The following is a 5,560-nucleotide window of genomic DNA, read 5'->3' on the forward strand; positions in this document are numbered from 1 at the left end:
TTTAGACAAACTTTCATCAGCATAAAAACCATGTTTTAGTTTTTTAGTAGCATTTTCTTGAACGTTAAAAATACAGAATAACTATTACATACTGGGGTATCAGGAATATCAGAATTTATGGAACCCACGGCCACAACCACCTCTGCCTCTTTAGTAAAAGTAAATTCAACACATATGAAGCATAAAGTCTGACCACGTCAACCTTGTTGCACCGGCTAGTCCTGTTGATTGTCTACTTAATTAAGCCCAAGAATGTAAGGCAAGGAAAGTCAATTGCGGTTGTGTATACTCTGTGTACATATTGAAACCAGTTCTCTCTGACCGGAATTTGTAAACAATAATAGATGCATCAGTGTTCGTTCAGTATTCGAGGAGGGGGGGTCAATGGAGAATTTACTTCTCCTCAGTACTGTCTGTGAAAACATTTTTTTGGAGGGTAAGTGATTAAAAAAAATTATCAATCGTCCAATCTTTTAAATTTTCATGCTCATCATCTCATTCTTTGATTTTTCTGTGCAAATTCAAGTTTTCTCCTCCGTTTAATTGTAAAATTTCTTTGGTTTTGGGGCTTTTTCTTAATTATAATAATGATGCCTTTTGATCATTACTTCTCCCTCTTCCATTTATTATATGTTTGAATACATTTGTCTCTTACATTCATTATATATTTCAATACATTTGTCTATTACGTTTATTTCAATACATTTGTCTCTTACATTCATTATTTATTTCAATACATTTGTCCATTACATTCATTATATATTTAAATACATTTGTCTATTACATTTATTTTAATACATTTGTCTATTACATTTATTTCAATTTGTCTCTTACATTTATTATATATTTGAATACATTTGTCTCTTACATTCATTATATATTTGAATACATTTGTCTCTTACATTCATTATATATTTAAATACATTTGTCTCTTACATTCATTATATACTTCAATACATTTGTCTCTTACATCTATTATATATTTCAATACATTTTGTGCCTAATACATTCATTGTTTATTTGAATACATTTTGTGTCTAATACACTCATTGCATATTTGAATACATTTTGTGTCTAACAGATTCATTGTATATTTAAATACATTTTCTGTCTAATACATTCATTGCATATTTAAATACATTTTGTGTCTAATAGATGCATTATATATTTAAATACATTTTGTGTCTAATACATTCATTGTTTATTTGAATACATTTTGTGTCTAATACACTCATTGCATATTTGAATACATTTTGTGTCTGATAGATTCATTGCATATTTGAATACATTTTCTGTCTTAATAGATTCAATTGTATATTTAAATATATTTTCTGTCTAATACATTCATTGCATATTTAAATACGTTTTGTGTTTAATAGATGCATTGTATATTTAAATACATTTTCTGTCTAGTAAATTCATTGTATATTTGAATACATTTTGTGTATAATAGATTCATTGTATATTTAAATACATTTTGTGTCTAATACATTAATTGTATATTCAAATACATTTTGTGTCTAATACACTCATTGTATACTTGATTACATTTTGTGTCTAATGCATAATATATCCTCATAAATGATTTTCCTTCACCCTTTTTTACAATTAATATTCCACTAATTACAGAGCAAAGGAAGCCAATAAATATCAAGAGGGTATGTGCTGTAAAGAACTGTATTCCTGATTTATATGGGGAATCCTTCCACAGGATTCCTACAAGGCTGAAGGAAAGATGGATCAAAGTAATATATTGCCAAGAAATTGTGTAACAAAGTTGAAGGCCTCATATCTGAAACCACAACCAGTAGCTGGATTAATCTTAAAACCGGGGATCACTGTATTCCCCAAGCAAGGAGCTTGTGAAAAGTATTCACCATTATGAAGAAGTTTTTGTCAGGTTACACGGTGAAAATATATGTAGGCAACCAGATCCTATGGGGAGAACTACAGAGGCCATTCTGAAGATAGACCAGAACTGGCCAAAACTCGTAGTGGACCTTTTTGTTAAAATACGCTTTTTTCAACGTTTAAGAGTTTTGAACTCTCAGCTCAAGGAAAAACACAAAACCAATTGTGTAAGAAATTTGAAGCAAAAAGCTGAGTTTATTTTTTGAATAAATTTGTCTAAATGTAATGCCTTCATTGTTTTATTTTCTTCAGTATAGTATCACTATATGTTGGTAGGCGATTATATTAATAAAATAAAGACTTGTGGAAGACGATGCCTGGCCGCGTTAAACTAGTTCCACAAGATTCAACAGAATGAGATAGAACGGATACGGGGCATTAGTACTGATATCATCTCTACAGCCTACACGTGCGATATCGATATTGACTCTAGTTCTGAACCCTCTAGTAATAAGTTATAAGAAATATATATACTGGAAGTTATTTATGCGTTTTATTAGAGTCTGACTCACGTCCTCTATAGACTACTTTTTATTTAAGTTTGTATTGTTAAGAAGCTTTTTTGAAGAACAAAGCTACTAGAAACTTTAGTTAAACTTGTTTAATTTTTTGTTTTTGTGTATCCATGCTGTTTAAAAGCTGGATATAAATCAAAATTAAAATCGAAAGTTGTCTTCATGATATTGATAAAATCGCCTACCACCGTAAAGTGAAGCCTAAAACAATCATTTTCATCGATGCTTTCCTTTTAAGTATTGAACGAATTGAACCATTCCTTCCCCAAAAACGACCATAATATATTTTATATTTCTGTTCTTGAAATTTTTTTCAACAAAGAAGACGGTGTGATCCAATTTGTACATGTATTGGGTCTCATTGTTAAATAATTAAAAATGCAGAAGTTTTTCCACAACCTTAGTAAAATATTACAATTGAATAACTTAAAGTTTTTTTTTTTTAATTTTGATAATTTATGTTATAAATTCCTATGACCAGAATATATCATTGATTTTTTATTTGAAAGATGGATCCCATGTCAGGCTGTGACACCCCTACTCTTGTGTTTACATTAGAGCCCAAAGACAGTACACTGCAGTACAAAAAATTCGTACACCACTGAAATGACTTTCCTTGCCTTACATTCATTGATTAAGCCAATGTCCGTGCGGTACAGTACAAACTCAGACCGGAAAGGTTGACCCGGCTCGGAAATTCAAATGTACTACGGCTGCCCGTGCCCAGAGTCCTTCTTGTGGTTAAACTATGACTAGGGTGAGAGAACGAAGAGAATAAATTTTGTTTTCAATAATGTTTGAGAATTAAAGAATCCTTCAGAGTCACAATTGATTGATATAAATGCCAAATAGAAAACTTATGGTCTTCATACCAGAAAAGTTTCAGGGGGTCAGAATCTGTCTCTCTTAAATCTGATCTTATCTTATCAGAATCTGTCTCTCTTAAATCTGATCTCATCTTATCAGAATCTGTCTCTCTTAAATCTGATCTCATCTTATCAGAATCTGTCTCTCTTAAATCTGATCTTATCTTATCAGAATCTGTCTCTCTTAAATCTGATCTCATCTTATCAGAATCTGTCTCTCTTAAATCTGATCTTATCTTATCAGAATCTGTCTCTCTTAAATCTGATCTTATCTTATCAGAATCTGTCTCTCTTAAATCTGATCTTATCTTATCAGACAATGCTGCTTTATAAAATGTGCCGAAGGCAATGTAAATGATGTCTCGTCATACTAAATTTGAAAAGATTTATAAACAAATTTCAATTCCATGTACTCAATTATTTCACATAATTTCTAACCAGTCAAAAGTATCTTTATCCTCTGCCCTTTCTTTCTCAATTATTTCAATTAGGTTGAGAACTATTGACGAATGAATATCTAAATGAGATGCAAAATTGAGATGTCCTAAACCTGATCTTGATATCTAATCAAATAATGCATGAAAGATGCAATTGAGAAAACCCTGGATAATTGCAAAATTATAATTAAGATATAATATATCATGATGCTGGTTAAGATAAAACTGATTCAGTATTGAAATAATATTTCAGATGAATTTAATCCCTATCCAACTCACCCTAACTACAATTTAAATACTGCATGCAGTACGGATCTGAAACCCTTCCCCCTCTGGCAAACTTGAGAAATAATCTTAAAAAGATAATTTATAAGCTAATCAAAAATTAACTCTTAATATTATAATATTTTGATAGAGTAGCGTTTTTCCTTTACTAGCGTTTTATCTGGTAGTGTTTTATGAGTGTAGCGTTTTATGAGTGTAGCGTTTTATGTGGTAGCGTTTTATGTGGTAGCGTTTCATCCATGTAGCGTTTATGAGTGTAGCGTTTTTTTTCTTGTATGACCGATCTTCAGTGTAACATAAAATCTAAATTTTGAAAAGATTTTTATAATATTAATCACAATTGTTTTTCTCCTATTAAAAATTTACTTATATTATCAACACATATTTTATGATTGAACTAAATCATCGATGATGGTGAAATGTGGTTTATTTTTACAAAAGATGGACCAATATGATCAATATGATAGACGTAAAAATGAATATGTGGGTAGATAGTTAGACGAGTAAATAGAAAGATAGATAAATCGATAGATAGACGGATAAATAGATAGATAGAGACGGATAAATAGATACATAGACGGAGAGATAGATAGAAAGATAGAGGGATATATAGATGGATAGATAGATGGATAGATAGATGGATAGATAGATGTAGGAAGGAATGAGACTAAGAGTGCTGAGTATCAAGATTTGTATCAGTGTGAGACAAACTCAGCATTATCAGATAGATATATAGATAGATAGATAGATAGATAGATAGATAGATAGATAGATAGATAGATAGATAGATAGATAGATAGATAGATAGATAGATAGATAGATAGATAGATAGATAGATAGATAGATAGATAGATTTATGGATGGATAGTAAGATAGATGGACATACAGATAGTAAGATAGATAGATAGATAGATAGATTTATGGATGGATAGTAAGATAGATGGACATAAATTGATAGATGTATGGATGGAAAGATAGATAGAAGGATAGATGGATAGATAGATATATAGATAGATAGATAGATAGATGGATGGATAGTTAGATAGATGGACATAAAGATAGATAGATATATGGATAGATGGATAGATGGATAGATGGATAGATGGATAGATAGATAGATAGATAGATGGATAGATAGATAGATAGATAGATATATAGATAATTAGATAGATAGATAGATAGATAGATAGATTATATAAATAGATAGATAGATAGATAGATAGATAGATAGATAGATAGATAGATAGATAAATAGATAGATTATATTAATAGATTGATAGATAGATAGATAGATTATATTAATAGATTGATAGATAGATAGATTGATAGATAGATAGATTATATAAATTGATTGATAGATATACAGACAGATAGATAGATTTCTAGATAGATAGGCACCATTGTATTGTTTGCATGTTTTATATGAATTCTTCGGTCAGTTTAGCTCAGGTTTATCTGCACCATTTTATCGGATATAAAACCAAACTGAACTAATTTTATTTTAAAAACAAATCTTGAAACTGAATTGAACAAAAGGCTCGTAAAT

The 5,560-nt window shown here is 30.0% G+C and overlaps 1 long non-coding RNA gene across 1 annotated transcript; it reads left to right on the forward strand.

Annotated features, from left to right (window-relative positions):
* The first annotated feature begins 346 nt into the window (after window positions 1-346).
* Window positions 347-2,133, forward strand: LOC111717810 (uncharacterized). Its single transcript, XR_002768921.1, has 2 exons — window positions 347-436; window positions 1,630-2,133. It is a non-coding gene; the product is annotated as an uncharacterized LOC111717810 (long non-coding RNA).
* The last annotated feature ends 3,427 nt before the right edge of the window (window positions 2,134-5,560 follow it).

The sequence above is a fragment of the Eurytemora carolleeae genome, unplaced genomic scaffold (genome assembly GCF_000591075.1).
Source record: "Eurytemora carolleeae unplaced genomic scaffold, Eaff_2.0 scaffold1625, whole genome shotgun sequence".
Lineage (NCBI taxonomy): Eukaryota > Metazoa > Arthropoda > Copepoda > Calanoida > Temoridae > Eurytemora > Eurytemora carolleeae.